This window comes from Rhea americana, unplaced genomic scaffold (genome assembly GCF_003343005.1).
Source record: "Rhea americana isolate MKP2758 unplaced genomic scaffold, rheAme1 scaffold_19, whole genome shotgun sequence".
NCBI classification, from domain to species: Eukaryota; Metazoa; Chordata; class Aves; order Rheiformes; family Rheidae; genus Rhea; species Rhea americana.
In genome coordinates this window covers 6623522-6643399 of record NW_028186038.1, presented here as the reverse complement: position 1 = coordinate 6643399, position 19878 = coordinate 6623522, and the positions used below count along the sequence as shown (strand labels likewise).

The following is a 19878-nucleotide window of genomic DNA, read 5'->3' as shown; positions in this document are numbered from 1 at the left end:
GGCTCCTGCGCGGCGGCGGCGAGGAGCAGCTGCGGCGCTTCCGGGAGCGCCGGCAGGAGGCCCGCGCGGCCGCGGCCAAAGCCCTGGAGCGCAGGGGCGGCTGCAAGGGCGCGTGGAGACTCGGCGGGTCCAGCCCTTCCGCGAGCTGCGCCGTGATGACACTTTCTAGCTAAAAATCGCTGTTCCCTGTACGATGATGTATGTACTCCGATTTCAAGATGAACTTAGATGTTGATTTTTCACTCTRTAGCCATTAAAGTTGTAGTGGTACCGCCAAGTTCTGTGGCCAAGGGCTCCTGTATGAAGCAGTTCTTTAAAYGGTATGTCACTTTCTGGATCGTGTACTGTAAATGCACTGTACAGTCGACTGATTCTTTTACACGTTTATATTTTTCAAAGAAGTTTTGGCTACTTGTAATARAAAGCAAAACTGTAGCACCCTTTATGATGGATTTTAGTCAAGATGAACCCTTGCTCCAGAATTCCTCCGTYCACAGAGCAGTAACTCAAAAAGAAGTTGCGGGGAGGACAGATCTTAACATGCTGCAGTTACTAARTCTTCCCAGGGACTTGTCTGCACAGCCTCTTCTCAGGGTTGTTCAAGTTTGGCTGCAAGGCACAAATCACAAAATAACTCCTTCTCCTCCTCCTCTTCTAAAGCCTGCATTTATTTCAGAGCTGGATTGCATCATGTCCCAGCATTTCGAGGAAAAGAATTTTTTGTTACTGGAGCAGAACAATAAAAACTTGCTCAAACTTTTTCTGCTTTTGATTCATTTTTTCAAACTTTTTTACGTTGTTGTCAAAGCTTACACCAGGTTTTTCTAATCATCACAGACTGTATTCTTTAGAAAGGTGAAGTATTGAGCATTTGTCTTTATTTAAAATCAACACAGCATCCTTAGTTTCAGTAAAGCTTGTTAGCAACATGTCTGAATAGGAGGAACTGTGTGTGTGTGAYTTTTTTAATGTGTGATGTATCAAAGTGAATAGAAACTAAAGAACTCTTCTGACATTTGACCTACTGTAAAAAATGCTTTGAGCTCATTGGAAAATTGAGGTTGTATTTATGACTTCAACTTAAAACCATGGAGGAAGCTAGAGGTAAACAATCCAAAGTCTCATCTATCTTGTGCCCCCCCCCCTTTTTCCTAGAAGATAGGAAAACATATTTTCCTTTCTCTTTTGTCACCTTCTCTAATACCTGCAGCAGCTGGATACACGTTTAATAAATGTATCAAATTATCAGATACAGGAGCATTGATGTAATAATAAAACTATGTTGCTAGTTTATGTGGAGAATCTTGGTGTTTATATTTTACTAAAAGAGTGAGTTAACAGGCATTGTGGATTCCTGTTTCAAGTTGGAAGCTGTGGATTTTCATGAAGCTGTAGAAGATTGTATAGTGTCTACCATCCATGTTTTTAGCCATGTGGTACGTGATTGGAGTGGAACGCTTGATGGAAGAGAGCTTTGTCTATTGTTAGTACGTCAGTAAAGATCTGACAACAGGGTCTACAACACGGTAAAGCATATAGCGAAGGGGCAAGTCTGGCAAACTAGAAATGGTGGWACTCTGGTTAACGTGACTAGTTAACTTTCGTGTGTGTGTGTTAGGCAAAGCTATGACTTATTAACTGCTGTTTGGTTAGTTCTTTCAGAGGCTGTCTAGAAATACTTGCTTAATCAGAACAAAATGGATAGTGGTAGAATTTTTAGTAATCAAAACTTTGTAGAACTGGTTCTGTGTTTTTATTCTAGCATTCCAAAAAGGCTTTTTAGGTTTATTTTAACTAAGGTCTTGTAAGATAATGGCAAATTAACTTTTTATTACACAAAAGTGAAAGCCAGTTCTGAAGGGTATGATAGTTATTTCTGCATTCTGATTTTWAAATTAAACTATAAAGTTTTGCTTTCTTGGGAAGATTGTAATACCCACATTTTCTCTGACAGAATTACCTAAATTGAATGTTTGTTTCCTTAATACTGCTGTGAAATACTAAGTTCTAAATCTGCTAAKGGAGGTGCCCTTTTTGGTTGAATTTTATCTGAAGGATGATTAGTCTTACTGCATATTGTATTAACGTACTCTGTCTGAAAGGACATAGTAGGAGGTTTTTAGTTTAGCTATGGATTCTACATAGCAGTAAACTTCTAAAGAAGTTAAAGTTGAGTTAAGACACTGAGTATGGTTTCCATACACTGGATGTGGTTTGACATATGGGCAAGATGTAGGATACGGCAGATCTTTCTAACGTTCTTTTCTTGCCTGCTGTCTATTCTGTGAGTAGAGAAGAGCCTGGGTGAATCCAGTCATGGTGTATTCTGTTTGCCTCTTATTTGTTAATCCCACTTTATTCAATAGGATATTTCATACTTTATATGCTATCTTGTCTCTTTGCAAGGGTGATACTAGTTAATCATTAAGAGTGACATTTTTGTCATTTCAAGTTCATTTTCATACACTACAAGCAGTGAGCTCAGCTTCTACAGACTGGTGGAAGAGGCTGCAAGTAAAAACACTGAACTGTGCCTGGGCATTCAAGATTACTTTCTATTGCTTTAAAAAATGTGAAGGACCTACTAGCAGTACACAGGCATTTCTGGCAGAATAAAGTGCTTAATAGCATACTAGGGAAGCTGTTACTTGGAGGAAATACGTAAAAAAAAAAAAAATATTAATGATAAGTTTCTATATTCAATAAAAGGTGACGAGAGTTTGGATAGTTTCTTCTAATGGCAGGATGCAAAAATGATTGCATTTAAAATGATACTGTGCACTTCTGATCAGTCATGGTTATTTAGAAAAGAATGGTTAGGATTCTGTAGGAAGACTTACTGCATGCCAGCCTTGTTGAAGCAGTAGAAATATATTGAGGAAAGGTGTATTTGTTTATACTCATGCCTGTTTATATGAGGAAGAATTAACTGTTGGATAAGTAGAGCTGCAGGAAGAAACATTTATAGAGAAGAAAGCATATGCTAGTCTGTTTCTCCAAAAAATCACCTTGGTGTGAAGATAGCTAAAGAGCCTTTTGTCTTTGTTGTGAGCTGTAAAATCCAAATGGTCTCAGCAGCTTGTGTAGCCTGACCGCTCGTGTRCTGCAGTTCCTGTATTCCTCCTCCTCCTTGCCTGCTCCAGTTCACATTGCTCGCAGTTAACAAGTGTTTTACAGAGAGATTAGTTTTGATTTGAAAGCTTCAAGAGGCAGGAGTACTGTCTGCGCTTGCAGTGCTTGTTCCAGTTGTCTGTCACTTCCAGCATTAGATACATTCAAATGGGAAATAAGGCATATTTTGAAATTTTGCGTCTAGGTATTGAAATCCTTACTCATTTATCTGCAAGATGAAAGAGCCTTTCAGTATGGCCTCTTATGTACTTTATACTGTAAAGCTTGTTCAACCTGTTTTTTTTATCTCAAGAATTGAAAAAATTGAGCCTTTCAGGTTTCAGCGTAAACTGTTTTCTTTTAACTGGTCACTGGGGTCTAAAGAGTATTGGGGAAGAAGGCATCTCAAGGGTGTGAGGGACCCCTCCTTTTCCAGATTCGATGTTTAATCCTCGTCCGTACTGGTAGTGGCTGAAACCTGCCCCTGCCTCTTAGCTGTTTAGAGAGAGTTTGTGAAACGAGCTGGTGGTTTTGCAGGAGCGTGTGTCTGCATTGTTTTGCTGCACCTTAGCACTAGCTTCCTTTCCTCATTCCCCACCAGAGAAAAGGGTGTGTGTGGGGGACTCTTCTGTTTACAGATAYTGGCATATTTATTGGCTTTGTCATTGCAATGATGTCTGGCTTTGTGAGGTTCCTGCAGGCTAGAGCTGCTGCATATTCCGTCTATCTACCCACATACGGGTGAAAAAAAATCAGGTTTTTGAGTTGGTACTTTTTACAATCGCCATGTTTGCTTTTTATGATTTATGTTTTTTCTCGTGGCACCAGACTTGCTGTTGATAAGTTTTTATGCTGTAAGAGTGATAGGCCCACCTGTTTTCACTGTCTTCTTGCTGGTGACTGAATTTATTTCAGTAATAACAACTGAATGTCTTGCAGTATAAAGCTATGTACAATTTTCATTGAGAAGTAAACTGCCAGTTCACCTTGTAAGTTTGGTATTTTCTGAGAGAAGCAATGTATTTTAATTAAAATGGATTTTCCTGAAAGAATCCTTCATTTGGTTGGTGGAGTAACTTCACACTTCTGTGAAATTCAGCTGCCTCTCATGTTTGCAGACCCTATGACTGAATAAGYTTCTATTAAAAAATAGTGTCAGGAAACATTGAGAATGCAAGTTACCTGGGGATTTGTGATAAACTTGGTCTTATCACTAGACTAAATTACTGACAGTAATCTGACCCCCAGATTACTGACAGTAATTTTCGCACAACCTCATTAGCAGGAAAAGCTCTGTGGTGTCAGTTGTTCTCCACAGAGRTCGTTTAAAAAWAAAAAAAAAAAACTGTAAGAGAAAAGACTATTCAGTTAAATTAAATAGCAAGCCAGTCCTGAGTCACAGAGCTTCTAAAAGATATCCTGATTAAAGTAATTTTGACATGCTTTGGTAGGAAGAAGAAAAGTTACATCACAAAATGGTTCGATAATTTTTCAAACAAACTGTTAACACTAAATAAATATATGGCTTAGAAAAATAAGCTTGTAATTCTGGAGGTATGTCCAGTGTGCAAGTTCATCTATGAAAGAGAACAAATCTTTTCTGAAAGAAAAAAACATTTATATAAATGCTTTATATAAAGACGGTCCTGCAAACTGTCCTTATGTTACTCATCTTTACTCACTGAACTCACACTAATGATTTTGGCCTTAGACTACTGATGTGAAGTGTTACTCCATGTATCCATTTGCAGGGTTGTCTACTGCCTGAAGGAAGAATGAGTAAGCAAACAAGAAAACAGAAGAGAGAGGTTGATTTTTACCAGAAAATACTACTTAAACTACTGTCTGAAGACTTAGCCCAATAATTACACTAGTTCCGGGTAGTTARAGGATGCTGCACCAAAGCAAGTTCATTGTATCTGCAAGCAAGTAAACTTATTTCAGTTTGCTCTGTATGCTAGTTTGGAAGCCACTTGCTTCCACTGGGGCTTTAAGGGTGGAATGAACTGGCCSATTATTTAGTAATATATACATATATTGACCAATATTTACAATTAACTTACATTATTTGCAAGAGTGAAGCTTTGTTTTGCATGCTTCATATGGATAAGGAAAGTACTAGTCATTGCTTCTAGTACACATCATCTTTCATGCAAATTTATTTTAATAAACTGTAATTATTAAATGAATATTTGATGGCACTTTGTACAGTAGTCCCTTACCTGTTAGTTATATAGCGTCATAAGCATTATATAATAGCGTTAGTTATATAGCATCATAAGCATTAAAGCAATGTTACTCGTTTTCTTTTTTCCTGTTGCAAATGTGCAGCTTGAGGGTTAGATTTGCATAAAGGCACAAGTAGGAGTAATGAGACAGAACATAAACTGTAGTGATTTACACTTTCTGTCACTTCAGAGTTGGTTATGCCAAGAGCAGGCTCCTTAGCCTTTCCTTCTCTTTGCAAACTGGGGTYACTGTGTGTTCCCAGGAAAACAATGTATTCCACAGGTTACAGAAGTATAAAAGAACAGAGTTGTATCATGTGTTATGAGATAACCTCTCATTTAGTGCTCAAAATAACGTATCACTTATCTAGAGCCCTTCTTCTGAAAAATATGGTATTGTTTTTCTGGATACACCGAAGCTTATCTAATGCATGTCTCACCTGAGCRCGTGTGGAAGGCTGCTTAGCTGAGGTGAGGGTTTTGACAAATGGTTTTGCTAGTGTTTGGCGGGGGAAGAGGTACAGATATGCTGGGACAGGGTCATCTGGCGCTTCTGTCCTAGCATGCTGAGACACTGGAATGGGCAGATCCTGGACTGGAAGGCATGGTGTATTTTGATGCGGATTGTGAGCTTTTTTTCATGCRTCTGAAGCATGCATGGTAAGATCTCGATCAGGAGAGTAATTAATTAAATACATGCTTGAATTTAGCAGTAGTGCTGAATGTTTAATTTGGGCATAGGTGTGTTGCTGGATAGGAGTTTGGCTAAACAAAAAACATTCAGAATCGTGAGCTGCATTATTTATGGAACACWGAATTATATCATTAGTCTTTTTGCTAAATTATGTTTGACTGATGTCTCTGACAGTCCTCAGATTTTTTTTTTAATGATTCCGTGCCATGCACTTTAAGAGAAAATTCATGATAATTACTGTCATGTTTAATATTTGAATTTGAGTTGCCTTTTGGATCAGGCCTACATGCATAGAGCARTTTCAGCCTCTGTACTGCTTAACTGAGTCCTGTGTGTTTGCTTCATGGACCTTTTAATTTCTAAACTATTGATTTAAGATTTAATTGAAGTTGAAACCTTAGCTATTCTGAGTCATTTCACCAGAAAAGAACAATGAAACAGTTTGTGTTAAGCTCTGTCGCAGTTGTATTTGTATTGTGYTATCATAACAGTATATTCAGGAAAAGCTGGGTGTATTCTCTAAAATAAACAYTTTTTTTTTCTCCTGCAGGCCTATGGCATTGGTTCTTTTTCTAAATGCAGTCTGAAACAGTGGTAATTCTCTTCRTGGAATAAAAACTGAAATGAAAAGGTCTGAGAACAGATCTTCCCTGAAGATAAGGGGCTTCTTTTTAGCTGTGATCCAGAGTAGACTGTATATCTATTTAAGTTTGAGTAGAAATCCTAAGAAAAGCGCAAGTCCATAAGACATTCTCTTGTTGCTCTCTGTTCAACCTGTCTTCCTTTCTGTGGTTTCTCTGCGCCTTACTTCAAATGATCTTTTTCTCATGAAATTTGCTAAGCTTTTGTATCAGTGTGAAATGGTTAGTGCTGGTTTATTGGAAGGCGCACTGTGTTTCAACAATTAAAGTAAAAATCAGGATTGTAACGAGCACTGAATTGAGAAAGCTTCATCYACAGCTCTTTCTGAGGCATTTTTTCTATCCTATTACAGCGCGCTCATTTTCTTACCGCATTGCAGTATGTAACACTACACCTCAATGTACCTTTTGTATTCTTAACTGCAAGTAGTTTTTTAAATGAACTGGAAGGTACTTTTACAAAGAGAATTATATCCCTTCTGTTRTCACTTTGCAAGGATCCATAATTTAGAAATGAGATCTGGTATCAACTTGGTTAGCTAAGCAGAGCCTTCAGTAGGCAGAAGCAATTGTGTTTTTGAAAGGAGTTGCCCACTGACTTACAAGATCATATACATTTACTCCTATTTTTTCATGTCTTCTGCTAATACATCTTAGAATATTTGCATTTTTGACTGTAGTTTTTTTTTCCCCTTAATGATTATTTCAGTGGTTCCAAAGATTTATTTAATTCAGGATTTTGAGGGGGRGGGTAGCAGTTCTGGGTTATTGTTCTTCTTGGAACATATTTCCTCATGTGGTTCATTGACCATAAACTAATTATTTAACGTGTGGCTGGGATGAACTGCATCTCGTTTCTATTGCTTCAGACACCTAGCTAAGTAAATTAAAGCTGGAATCCCATTTTCAGCAGCAGAATCYAAGTCTTATGCTTATATCTACAGCTGTTCTTACACATAGCTAAAACTTCCAGTGAATTTGTAGCCCTAAAATATATTATTTGGCCTTTTTCTCAGTCCAAAAAATGGAGGAGCTCCTCCAGTGGAGGAGCTGAAAAACATACATGCCAAATCTAAAGGTGGTTTCCTGTTTTATAGGAAGACAAAGTAGAGTTCACTTTTAATGATAAAACAAACTAGCAAACTTTTCTTCCTTGTAATTAACAGTCTTAAGGACTTTTTTTCCTTCATGCTTTGTTATGGAGCTGTTGTAAGCGTCTTTGTGTATACTTTTTGGAACGGAAACAATAATATTTTATGTATTTTTTTACATGATATGGTTGGTATCTTTGTACTTCTCAGTATATATWWAAAAAAAACCCAATATGTTAATATTCTTTCACATTATTCCATAAATTCCTCATTCTATAACAGGGTTCCTATGTATTTGTTTTCATGTGAATGACTCATCATTAATACTTTTCTTTCTTATTTTCCAGTACTTTAGAAGTCACATTTGAAATGACTGCCTTAGGAGATCATCAGCAGAAGAGTGATTGCTTTTGGTAAAGGTAATCTTTGTTAGAACTAAGGATTTTAGTYCTGCATTTCTGCTAAAATCAAAATACTTGTGAAATCAAGTGGATGTTTTGTCAGTAATGCAAGCATAGGCCTGAAAATCTGATAGCAGGAGAGGGTAATTAACATTATATCACACATCATGATGTAAAGGAACAGTATTATACTCATGAAAGTTTGCTGTCCTTTCACGTTTTTCCTAATGCATAAATGCGCATGGCTGCCTTGTAAAGAACTTGTGAATATCTTCAGCATCTTGTGAAGTTTGTCTTTAAACACAAAAAGTATATTTTGAGTGAGTTTAAAGATGTGGTTATTATAGGAATGGTAGTTAAGTCACCTTTTCTATCAATATTTTTTCAAATCACTTCTAAGAACTTCTTGTTTTGAAAATCAATGCYGTATCTATTTCTCTTTCTGTAATGTAGATTGGAGAAAACATTAAAAACATAGGCAGGAAACTCCTAAACATTTGGAGTAGGGAATCATCCCTTCTCTTTATCTATGGGTGCTTGGCTAGAGAAAAAGTGGATGTTTATTGCATCAAAGTGTATTTAAATTAGACATCAGGTAAGGATAGCTAGGTACTAGAATGTATTCCCTAGAATTWGCATCAGTAAATATTTTTAGGAGCAGATTAGACAAATACCTCTCAGGAAGGATGGAAGTAGTGTAGTGGTTATCRCATCTGCTTTATGTGCTGAAGGTCCTGGGTTCAAGCCCCAGTGGAACCAACATGAGGAAATCTTTGGGAGGTTGGACTAGATGATCTCCAGAGGTCCCTTCCAACCTTACTGATTCTGTGATATACGAACTGAAGTTCAGCATCCCAGACACTTCTGGGAAGTGATTGTAGTGGGGACAGAGAAAGGGACTTGTCTCCTTTCTATTTTCTCTGCTTTCTTTTGCAGATTTAGGTGTTTGTGCATAATTCTGCTTCCTGTTGAAATATCTGAGCTTGATTTGGTGCGCTCAGAAAGGAAAGGACACAGCAATGCCTCTTTCTTGAGAGGGTGCGTGTGTGCAGTTTTATATGGATCTCAGATGATAACCTAGACAATACTGCAGCCATGTAAAACAAATTAGCTTTCACTCGAAGTAAAATACTATTTTGTCCGTTTGGTTTGAAGAGCACCAGACTTGGATGACTGCACTTACGTGTAGTGAATACCTCACAGGGGACCTAAATAGATGTATGGACAGAGCAAAGGGATGTGAAAGGTTTGTTTCATCCTAACCAGAAGAGAAAGGAAGGATGGYAATAAAGAGCAGAGGAGTGTTATGTCTCTATATGGGGTCTTAGCTTTTAGCAATTAACTAGCCTGTTTTCCACAACTAATTGTTGCCTTTCATAGGAAACTGTCCTTCCTGTCAACAGTATTTGAASAGAAGTTAGTAAATCAAAGGGCAGTAAAATTAATAGTGAGTGGTTTAAGTGCTGTGCTGTAGTAGGCTTTGTCCCTAGAGCTACAGCCTAACAACTGTGAAAAAAGCAAGCTCTGTTTTCTTGGGAGTTGGGAATAACTGCCATTTAAATTGCTTTCACAAAAAGTGATTCATTCATCAGTGGTGTACCGTTAGGATAAATTGGATGAGCTCATTCTGCCAATAACTATGTTTTACTGATAGAAAAGTCACTTAAAATGGGGAAGACAGATGGATAGTCTCTTYCTTTGGCTTCCAAGGCATGTTTATTAGGCCATTTTCTGTAAAAGTCCTGAGAAATACCTGTTGTGTTATTAGTAACTTATGTGGTAACATTTAAGCATGATTTTGGAAACCWCCTTCAATTTTATTTCCACAGCTTATATTTCAGTATTTTGATAAGTTATTACATAATGAATTATGTAGAAAATACTTTGTCCAATAATGTATGGCAACAGTCACAGAGGAAAGGACGGAAGTCTTCACAGAATTCAGTTTTTGTTATTTTTTTCTTTAAGCAAACTATTATTTTGATACGCACATAAGTAAATAGATGCCAGTGAATAAATTATAGTAGATGCCATGAACAACATGCATTCACAATCCTCCCCTTCCCCAAAGTCACACTGCACTGCCCTTCTCAAGTACAACACACCAAGCAGAATATTCCAACAGAAAGGAGAATAATTATATCTCACTAGTTATTAGGTAAGGCATCTTTGGTTATGGAATGAAGTATCACTTTTGAAATCCTGTGTTAGTAAGATAAAATTACTGATTTTTGTTATTTATTCCTTCATTTTTTTTCCCTTTTTTGCAGTCTGCTCTTTGCTCTGTCATTGTCTTCAGTGATCTATCATCTCGGTGAAATTATGGTGTATAAGCAGAATTACTTGATATCTAACTGAAACTTGATGTTGCTGATCTTGCAAATTATGTCCTAGAGAAAGAGCCAAATGTGGCAAAATGATATGTGTAGGCAGAAAGAAAAGAACTTGGATGTAGTGAGAATAAAATTGACCAGGAAATATGTTTCCTAGCAGAATTTGAATGTGCCCTTGGGAAATCTTTGTGAACTGGAAAGAATACATGGCAAGACTAAAAGCTTAGAGGGTAAGGTGTGCATGTAARTTTGTCCTTTTACTTTGCCTGATCCTTATACAAAGTGAATGAGCCCTATACAAAGATCTTCTAACAAATCATTTTTACACCTTTGGAGATCTTGAGTTGTTCAGGAAGGRTATTATATGTGCCAGCCCTATAACTATACAGGGTACCAAAAAGTGTACAAAACACACAAAATGKTTTCGTTGTCCATGTTTTGTCTATGCACTCCCAAATTATGATTTAGTTGAGCTAATGATGAGTATAAAGGTGCCTTCATCATGTTTGTAGATACTGCAGCAAAATGTTGTTGAAAGTAGGATATGAGTCTAACTAGGAAATTTACGATTCCTTGTTTGTCATAATTTTCCCTTTATATGTAAASAAATGAGCACACATCCTCTTACTGTTCTTGTGCATTGCAAATGCTCTTTGGCACTCTGCGTCCAGGCTCTCACATCTCGTTATAGGCTTTGGAACAGAAGTGCTTGGCTTGCAGAACTGCCAAGTAAATGCAGAACCTTCTGCTTTGAATGGGAACTGGAACAGATCAGTCTGTAGAAAACCTGATCAGTCCTGTTTAAAGTGGGTATGGAATTATGAAGCCAGGCTAATTTAAGTAACTTCCTCCACTGACTTCCATTCTTAAAAATACTTTCTGTGATCACAATAATAAAATAATGACAGAGTCATTAAAGCCTTAACTTTGGCAAAACCAAATRCAAATATAAAATGAATGATGAGTCATATCACCTGGCCTTGGTGGGTGTGAGCACCCCGTGCCCAGGACGGACACGTAACGGTGACAAAGGTTATATCCGCTTGCTTGGAAGCACCGGCAGGGCACGGCGTGCAGGAGGAGGCAGAGTGGGCTCAGCTGTCCGTACGCCTGTGCCGGATCCTGACCGTGCCTTGCTGACTCAATCTCCCGTGCTTGCGCCGCGCCGTCGCTCCCGACTCACCTGGCGATCGCTGCCGTGGGGCCGAGCCTGGTTACGGCGCGAGGCCCGCTCCAGGGTCACCAGGGCCGTGCGTACGCAGTTTATCTGTAAGATGCGATAAGGAGAAGGGAACGTTTTAGCAGTGTATTAGCAGCGTTTTTTTTAAATACTGTAAGAACACTGAGACTGCAAAGTCAGGCACTCTGAAATTAGCAAGTGTCAGCATTGACGTTGCCTGTCTATTAGCAGAAGTTTAGATTTTAATCTCATGGAGATCAAAAAGCAGCAAAAAACAATCCTTAACTTCAGGGTCACCTGTTATCTCATACAATTTCCCAGTAAACTTCCCATGATTTTTTTTTTCAACACAGTGATATACTAATACTTCTTAATAAAGCAGCATAAGTTTTAAAGTAATAAAATAACATTTTTCAATTGTCATATTTTCCAGAATTTTTTGAAATTAAGCTTTTTCCACAAAAAGATTAAAAAGAAACTCCGTCAAAAACTTCAGTCTGATGTAAATAGTACTATGGAATATCTGATTAGGAACATCTGTAATTTTACTAAAACTTTATAAAGCTTAAAGCAGAACGAAATGGTAATCTTACCTTTAGATATGTCTGTCTTTAATAATGAACTGGAGATTWAAAAAAAAAAAGATTCAGAGCTTCTTCCTTTAATTATCTAAGAAGCTCTCCAATTATGAGAGTGTGTGTGTGTGTGCAACTTTTTGCTGCTGCTACATAGCATAATGCAATATATATATTAAAAAAAAAAAAGAGGGTAGGGAGGTCTTGTTGATTTTCTTTTAGGAGCTATGGGGGATGAAAGTAACAAAAGCAACCRGGGAGCATTGAACAATGAAGACATCACTGTATCTCCTCAAACCAGTAGGTGAGGCTGTTTCCCTTGACATCTGTTTTGCAGTGCTCTAAAACACTGTAACCTGTAACTCTGTATGTGCAGTAAACAGAATATTTTATTCTTAAGTTTGGTCTATACAGAAGAGCAATTAGCAGTTTTTGATTATTGCCCATGCTGCTCTTTTTCAGATGCATCCAGAGGTAATGTAAGTTAAGCAGTTAAGCAAAAGGCATTCCACTTCCCTCCCCCCCCTTTTTTTTTTTTGCAATACAGTACCAAGTAAGAAAATGGAAATACAGTAGTCCACTTTGTTAATCAAAAACATATCCACCTTGTGTTAAGTAGTTCTGAGATTTATCAGTCTGGCTCTTTCTCACTTGCTCTCTCTTCCTCTGTGGAATTGACAGATTTGCTTTGTAAAACATACTGATCCTGGATCCTCAAGAACCAAATCAGTTTTAAAAAATTGTTTGCCTCTGTTACTTTTCCTTCTTTTGTCTGGTTATCTCCTCTTTCCAAGTACTTGTTTCTAGCTAGAAGATAAATATCAGTTAAATGATTTTTTGTTCTGTCTGCAGTTTCTGTTTTGTGTGGGGTAGCAGGATYACTCTAGCTGATTTTACAAGACATTTCTAGTAACTACAATTTTTTTTTTTCCACTGATCTTGCTATTTTAATTGTAATGAAATGCCTAGCTCCAGATCTGGTTTTGTAAATATCTTTTGGGTGCACTCTAACTTAATGTCACAGACTCATAATTAAAATTGGTTTTAAAACAACTATRAAGTAGAGTGTCAAGGTGTATTTTTGAAATTTGAACACACGGCCACATTGATCTGTGGCTTCCAAAATGCCAAGGCTTGTAATGAGAAAGGGTCTCACTGGCCTCTCTCTGGACTAAGTAGCATACTATTCAACCTAGAATTTGTCTGCAGTGTAATTTTAATTCCTCAAAGGGCTTGGCTTTAGAGAGATTCAGAGTATCTCTAAATTTTTAGTTGCGTCTAATTTCCTGTCTCTGTTAGGAATAGTTCTTGTCTGAACAGTTCTTTTTCTTCTTTCTTTTTTTTTGAAAATCTGCTGCAAAGGTGGTGTGGAACGTAAACTCATTAGACTCACGTATATGCTCTTGTTCCAGCTGAAATTAAATTTTTATTGCAGAGGATGTTATTGTTTTGCACTTGGCTTTAGCAAACATTTTTATCCGAAAGCTTTCAAATTTGTTAAATACCAATTGATTGCCCCTTAATTGAGAGAACTGTAGTTTGCTACTTTGGAAATAGCTGTCTTCAAACAGTAAGGCACAGTCTGGTAGTATCCTATGGGGTATCACTCGTGTTCTGATAACATAGATCATTTCAACTCTCTTAATATACATGGATCCATCAGTAAAGTGATGGCAGAGATGYAATGCTGTGTGGGGAGGAGGGAGGGACAACGTTTCACTGACACRCTCCTTCCTGATTTTCAGAGCACACCAGAAATACCTGCCTGCGGTGCGCTCCTTCCTCTCCCTTTGAAGGGTTCCCCACACRTTCTGCATGTAAGAAAGTTCTGCGGCGTTGCGAAAAGTAGAGTTTGGTAATTGCCTTAACCTGGTACGAAACCGAGCAAGTGACAAAATGCCGCTGACTGTGTTCCCATTCCTCCTCTAATGATAGCTCGAGGACTCGAGTGACCCTGCAGTGACTCATGCTGGTTTGCTGATTCAACTAAAAACTAATCATATCCAAAAAATAATAGATTTTATCAATCAGATGAGTAAACTGCTCGAACTGGCCACGTGAGAGTAAATGTGCTGAAGATGATGCAAGAGAGAGGACAGGAACATACAGCCAGGTCTGAAAAGAAGGGGATTGCCCTTTTGAGATAGCCTTGTATTGTGTTAGTGTCTGGGCCTGTGAAACTGTGTTATATCCAAGTTTACATATGGGAGATGAGAAATAATCTGAGGTTAAAGTTTGGAGAAAATGTCTCTTGAAATTATGGTTTCTGTTTATTGTATTTCAATCATGATGGTTCCAGCAAACTAGGTTCTTGAAGGGAGTTTTTGAAAAAAATACATTCAGTTTATGTGCTGCTGTTAGAATCCGGAGATCACTTCAGARTTGTTAGCACTACAGTAAGTAAAATGGGGTGTCTGTGAACTGAAGGAATTATGTTTTTAAAAAAATATTATTATATCTGTGTCAGGGAACGTAAATCAGGATTTATCARTAATTTTGCATAAGAGTCCTTCTGCATCATCTCCTGATACTGTTACAYAGTCTGGTGGTTCTGTTTATAAACTGAAATGTAATGTGTGATCACTTTATGTCAATCTGCAGTTTGTCTTCTGGAGACCTTGTACTCAGTGAAGCAGTGGTTTTAACTGAGAAGCTTTCAAGGTTTTTCTCAGAGGTGCATTGACAAACAATGGCAGTTAAGCTAAAAGAAACAGTTTAATATGTGTATTCTCCTTCCTGTTTGAAGGTGGTCACAGTGGGCTTGTGTCAGAAAGAGAAATTTGTTTTAAGATGYCCTCTGCTTTAACCATTAACAGGTCAAAGGACCAAACATGAGATTAGGTATGTTTGTGATAACAGACAATAGGGTATTTTCCCAAGGGCAGACATAATGTTGCAAGAGGGGGCGTTTGATCATGAGCCAGTAGTACAACATTAACAGCAAAGCATCTGCGATATGAAACGCTGCTCTATCCCCAGCGCAGCAAAAATAGTACTTCAGTGACTTCTGTCCAGGCTATTGAGTCTGCTCTGGTCATTTGCTGTCAGCTCTTTCTGTAAAAAGATACATACATGTATTTTTTCCCTCCATCACTGATATGTCACTTAAGGCTTTTAGGTCTTGACTTGTATTATCTCTGCATCTTCTCCTTCCTTGCCTTGATTAAGTGCTGTAAGAACAGACTTTCAGGAGTTGCTTATGGTGGTTGTGGGTCTCTTTTCATTCTGATTTCATGCYCTATCAAAGCTACTAGGATTTCAGCACAAAGTTCTGCTTTTCAGGCCTCCTAATTAGATCTTCTTTTCCACACTTTTTCCCTTACTGTTCCCAAAAATTCAACTCAATGTTTTATTTTCTGGCATAATTAGTTGTATTTTTCCCCTCAGTAAATGTTCAGGATTCCTGACCGTAGGAAGCAGTAGCTCATGATCTTGTCTATGTATAAAATACTGTCTGTCTTGGCAGTTCTTTGGAGCTACGCATACTGTACAGATTAGAAGTTATTTACGTTTGATTCAATAACTTTATTTCCTCCCTCAGACTGTATATAGCAATAAAACCTTTTAATAATTAAAAAGACTATTCACATCTGTAGTTATTGATGGCTAGGTAAGTTTATGCAAGCTCTTGTCATTTAACAATATACGTGGCTTCAGCTTCACTGACCTTAAGTCACTTACAGTCCTATTCTTTGGACTGTATTTTTGTTTCTTTGATAGCATGCATGTAATCAACATATTCTAAAAGTTGGTGGTGACCAATTAAATTATTCATATCTTGAGAATTTTTCAGTGACCGTTAAAGCTTTTCACATTGTAATTCTATGGATAGACTTACTTGCCTTAAACCAGTATTTATGGAATATGGGGAAGAGATTTCATTTTTATTAATGTTCTGATTTTCTGCTTGTAAAAATGTAAGTTGCTCTAACCGATCAACTTTCTTAGCATTCCTGAAACATTTAAGTGCCACATATGCTTTCTATAAAGCTACCAAACTGTATATACACTCCTGTCACAGTCTCATCRTTTTTTCTTTGGTGGTCAGTGTTGCTCAGTTAGTCTGAGAAGGTGATAGTTTGAGGATGARGTTTTCTGAATTTCTAGCAAGTGTATGAAATAACGCAAGTAAACTGGAAAGACTGTGAGGAAGAATTGAGGCATGGAGCAGTGGTATCATTTTGAAGTGTGAGTTATGTAAGTTTACGCCATTGTTGTTGGTCTGACTGTAATAAAAGTATAAAACTGTCAGATAATCTTTTCTCACTGATGATATGTTTTGAAAACTCAAAAATGGTACAGTAGATTTAMAACTAATAACAGCATTTTTCAGCACAACTTCATTTTAGTATCTTCATGTCCGTTCAATATTCTTGGACTCACTGGCTTGAATTTGTGATTTTTGAAACAAAAATTTCTGCAGGGGAGATATTTATAGGTCTTGACACTTGGCTCTTTTTGTCACATTTACTCTTAATAAAGAGTAAATTATTCTTGGTTTTACAGAAACCTTTCATTATGGGAAACTGAAAATATATCACAAAAATCCTCCTTGTGAACTTACAAGACATTTGCATTATTTTCACTCACTGTTATTGAGTCTCAAGTGATGTTATTTTTTTTTCTCAGATCTGGATTTCATAAAATTTTTTAGCTGTTAGGATATTAACAGGAAACACTTGCCTGAGTTTTTGCCTCAGAGTAAATAAGATAAGTGAATGTTTTAGCCATGTCATTCTCATTCCTTGGTAAAATGACTAGTTACAAAAGATTGTGCATCTCAGAGCCCAGTGTTGATAGTTCCTGGGRGGCATGGCTGGGAAAAGGACATAGAGGTTTAGAGTTGAAGCTCACTGAAATTACAAAAGAAATTACTTACRTTTCAGTGGCTTTGGCTCAGTAAAGATCTGCATACCAGAAGGCACCCAGGAGTGCTGAGATGAATAAACTGAAGATGTGAGGTATGTGCCATAGCTTAAATCCCATTAAACACTGTTATGGATGTTCTAGTGCAGGTGTAAAATGAGTTAGGAAATTAGCCTACAAACACAGGATAATAGAGATAGGGTGGGAAGAAGTTTTATATTATTTAATGTATTGTTGTTTAACTCTTTCCATGTAAAGAGCTAGAAGACTGTTTTCTCCTAGTTGTAAGTCTGTCTGACAGTGGTTTTATGTAGGCAATACTTYGTTAGCTTATTTGTAAGAATGTGATATGATCTGTGATTTCAGGCTGCCTTATCTTGTCTTGAGACTATCTGCAAGTTGTTAAATACAGTGGACCCACTGATTTAATGTCTTTAGATTATTTACCTTGTGTGTGTGTTCTCAATGTGGAAGAGCCCTAAGAAACAGGAATTGTGACAAAAAGCTTAACATAGCATAGTGCAGCCACAGGACCTAGTGAAATGGAAAGGCATTTTAGTCCTGTGCTGCTCTCTGCCCTCCTTCAGGTTACATCGAAAAGAAAATAGTGATGGGATTAAGTGGGAGTGCTAGAACTGAGGGTATGATACCCTAGACATACCTGAGATGGTTTTAAACTAGCTTATTTACCTACTGATATACCACAAAACACCTGTTTGTCTACTGAGATCCTCTGGCAGATCTGAGCTCTCTGCTAGCAGTCCTGGAGACAGCTATTTAAAACTAACCCAGGTATGTCTGCACAAGCTGCAGTCACGCCACGAGACACAACTGGAGCTTCTCCAGCATGGCTAAGCAAAACCTTATTAACAGCACAGAAGCTTAAGATTTTAGTCCAAGCAAATTTGTCCTGAAACAAATACTRTTTAAGAAGTAGAAACACACAAAATGTAACATGCAATAATTTTTGTCCCTCCATTTTCAGACTTTAATTTGGTTGCATTTTCACAATACCCCTGTCATTTAACAAAGTTGTAGTTTTATATGGTAGAATGGAGGAGGGAGAGATGAGGAGGTGAAGGGACTTGCTGGAGACAGTGATTATATTAAAACTCAGTTTTCAGTTTTGACTCTGGGACTGAAAACTTCCACTTTATTTTTCTGTGCAAAGGTACATTTTGTGGAAGTATGAAAGAGTAGAAAACAAACCAATTTTAGAGACCTATAGTACAGCAAGTTAAGACAAACTAGTTCTGCCATTGCAAGACAATATATTGAGACTATTACTTATTTGTATTTCTTCATGTAAACATGTTTAGTTACATGCATTACTTTTCTAAAGCACAAGTAAAGTAACTTTCTAATGGAAGTATTGTAATTACTACAGTGTTAGTCAAGTCTGAAATTTCTTTGTAACACTCTTTTTGATGAAGCTAACATGGTAAGTTTTTGTMGGTTTCATACATTCGTTCCTTATTACATAATATGCTGAAATAAACTTGGCAAAAAGTGAAGATGGCATACTTTAAACATTCCATTGATGGTATTTTTTTCTTTATTAAATGGCCAGAGGAGTAGGGATTCATATTTTCCTTTTTCATACTTGAGCCTATAAAATATTGTTAAATAAAAAATTAAGTGCTTATCATTCTGTATTTTGGCAAAAAGAAWTTATAAATCATTTTAACCCCAACTCCCTTTCACAATTACAGTGAAATTGGGTTATAASCAATTCAGTTGCAGCACCACACATTCAAGAAAGGAGCAAGGCCTCGTGACAAGATAATGCAGGTTTTGTTTTCAGCYTTTTAGATGCATTTTCACTTTCAGTTAAGAAGTCTTCCTTATTTTTTTCCTCTGTTGTTAAAGAATCCATGAAAGTCAAAATTGGCTTTCGTTAAAATTATACCAATGTTCACTGCACATGAGAAAAACTTGCAAGTGTATGTTACCTTATGATGTGTCAGCTTGGCTATTCTCATGCTTTACTTTCAGAGGARGAAAGACAACAAAAGGGAAAACTTGAGCGTGCACTTTGGGATAATTTTAAAAATGTAATTCGGGAGTAAATTTTGATGTTTGTAGCCAAAACTCACACTGGTTGCCAGTTGGTTTCTGTTTTTGTTTTTGTTTTTTGGTTTGTTTTTAAGGGATTAAAATTCTAATTAAGAGTCTAGATCTAGATTCTGGAATCTGGGTCTGGCCCTATCTTTGTGATAGGCATGCAGCATGCACATTATTTGTCTTAAATTTGCTGCAYGTTTTATGAATATACATGTATATTTGTATCTGTAGAGGTGTTTGCATGTGTGYGTGATGAGGTACTGTGAAATTATTCAAAAGCACCCAGTTCATGGCTACTGCGAAGGAAAACRTTTGTATTTATACTTAAATATTTATACTTGCACCACCTGTGCCAGGTGTTTGGAAGCCTGGTGTGCAGAAGCCAGGAAAGGATGCGGAGCGGCAGCCGCCACGCGAAGGGAGCTGCAGCTCGCTTCTGTGACCTTAAAGGCAGCCTTATCAGGAAGCACGACTCTGCGCTGCAGGTCTTGGGGCGCCTGATCATCCGACTACCGTCGSGGTTGGGGCCGCAGGTGCCAAGTCAGTTCCTGTGGGCCCCGGTGCGCGGACATACTGCCCTGGCCGCGGAAAACAGGCCCTTTGTTGTGCGTGTTACCAGCGTGGCTGCAGGCAGCGCTGCGGGGCCGCGGCCGCGCGGGCTGGCGGCCCCGCACAGGGGGCGAGGCGGCCCCTC

General features: G+C 37.8%; 1 long non-coding RNA gene and 1 other non-coding gene across 2 annotated transcripts in view; both read left to right on the top strand.

The window, feature by feature from the left end:
- Positions 1–19260, top strand: part of LOC146597258 (uncharacterized) — a 23675-nt gene extending 4415 nt beyond the window's left edge. Inside the window, exons 2-4 of the long non-coding RNA XR_014895542.1 lie at positions 8113–8184; positions 17141–17215; positions 19116–19260. This is a non-coding gene — a long non-coding RNA (uncharacterized LOC146597258). The remainder of the gene's footprint in view (positions 1–8112; positions 8185–17140; positions 17216–19115) is intronic.
- On the top strand, positions 8856–8925 carry TRNAI-UAU (transfer RNA isoleucine (anticodon UAU)). Its single transcript has one exon. It is a non-coding gene; the product is annotated as a tRNA-Ile (tRNA).
- Positions 19261–19878: the final 618 nt, after the last annotated feature.